Source organism: Limulus polyphemus, unplaced genomic scaffold (assembly GCF_000517525.1).
Source record: "Limulus polyphemus unplaced genomic scaffold, Limulus_polyphemus-2.1.2 Scaffold482, whole genome shotgun sequence".
Lineage (NCBI taxonomy): Eukaryota > Metazoa > Arthropoda > Merostomata > Xiphosura > Limulidae > Limulus > Limulus polyphemus.
In genome coordinates, this window is record NW_013666092.1 from 465,433 (window position 1) to 467,571 (window position 2,139).

The window sequence follows — 2,139 nt, forward strand, 5'->3', positions numbered from 1 at the left end:
TTTGGGAACAACAAAGGCCAAGTTCCGGTAACTGTTAAAAGAGAGGTTGAACTAATTAGGTGCCATTATGAAGCTGAAGTAAGTCATAACTTTTATGGAAACCTCCCTGAATATTTATATTCAGGAAGCAAACCACATTAAAAAGAAATTTGCCCATTGTGGTGAGAAGTGAGCTGGCGTTTGAAGACATTCTTCTCTACCAATGCAGGATGGGGCGAACCTGTATCTCAGCGTATTAAACAGTTATAGACCTATAAGCCTTCTGAATACATTAGGTAAACTCATGGAAAAAGTTATACCTAACAGACTTCTCCACTAGTTAGAAAGTAACAACATTCTTAACAATAACCAAAATGCCAGTAGATAACGCATACAGACATCTGATCACTTAGTAAGATTAGTAGAATCTATATATCGACGGTTTAACGCAATCACTCTACAGTCGCAACTTTTTTAGATGTAACACAAGTATCCGATAGTTGTTTGGCACAACGCCCTTTAGTACAAGTTACTTGAAAACAAGATCCCTATTCCCAGATGGTTCATCACAAGAAAAATTGCAAAAGTAAAAATCAATAATGGCATGTCCAATGCATTCCCATTACTATATATTATATTTGTAAATAATATACCACTCCCACAATTACTATATACCCTCATATCCCAATATGCCGGCAACATCGCCATCTGGAGTACATCACGTGATCCATTCACTGCCACATCCAGATTCCAGGCGTATTAACCAAAATAACCAACTGGTGTAATAAGTGGAGAGTACTTCTCAACCCAATCAAGACACAGCCTATAGCGTTTCACAGAAAAATAGGCAGACAAAACAAAAACAAATTAAACTTACATTTTACAACACTTCCATCACTTTTAAAACAACCACCAAATTTTTATGAATCAAACTAAACTCACGCCTGCCATGGACCACTCACTACAACAACGTTTTGAAAAAAAAAAAGAACTAAGCTGGCATTCCTCTGCCGAATCGGGGGTATGAACAAAGGCTGCAACAGCCACTCAATCATTAAAATTCACAAAGCCTACATCAGTCCTCTATAGTCTATACGAATATGGCTGCCCCATTACTTGTGATATACTCGACACAATATACAAAAAGATCCAGCAGCAACAGCTCACCGCCATAAAAACAGCATTCCGTCTCCCAAAATAAACCACAGGCATATGTCAAACAGTCTCAATGACCTATCGTTCATTAAGGATTGCATTAATACGTTAGCTCAAAAATTCTATAACAAAGCTCAAAAAAGAAACAGCCAAACAAGCACCTTTCTCAACCTTATAGCCACACCACCTACATGGCAAACATACATCTCTCCTCTTAACGTTCTAATCAATCGTTTATTTTTTCGGTTTCCCATCTAGAGCACAGGTAAAGTAGAATAATATGGTGCCTGGTTTCTCCAGGTACTCCGATTTCTCCTGCATCTAAATCAATCAGGACATTGGATAATTTTATCCCAGCCCCCCTGAAAAGGGCTGTTACTCTCGTTAGTCCACTTTAAAATTTTACATAGCTTTTCGCAATCAAGAAATAGAAACTTCTCCCTTCGCCACTTCCGGCTGACGTCATAACCACATGCTTCAGCCACACGTGCTTCGACTCTGACCACCGATCGACGTCTCTCATCTCGGCTTTCTCTCCAGGCTCGAGTGAGCATTTTCCGCGTCTCAACAACTTCTCATCCCGAATGCTTCACCAAAATTAAGCTCTGAAATGATTTCACTTCAAATTCGTTTGGCTTTAACTTTCTCATCACGCAGGGTGAAAAGAAACACAAGTTTCTGAGTACCCCGGGTTGTATTTCAGGCCTCAAATTCTTTGAGGCTTGAAAGATATTGTTACGTCTCCATTTGTTAATTAATTTTTCCATAAATTCTTTCAAACACAAGTCCTTTCTTAAATAAAACTGGTTTATTCTTTCTGAATATAACTTTACGATACAATTAATTTCAACATTCGCGCTAAAACAAGCGCTATAACAACGAATGTTAACTTCAACAATACTCTCTGACTGCAGTTCAATTACTCACTACCTACCCATTGTCACCATCTTATATATACCAGACTACCCCCAATCTAGTAATCTCAGGAAGGTTCGAGAAAGAAGT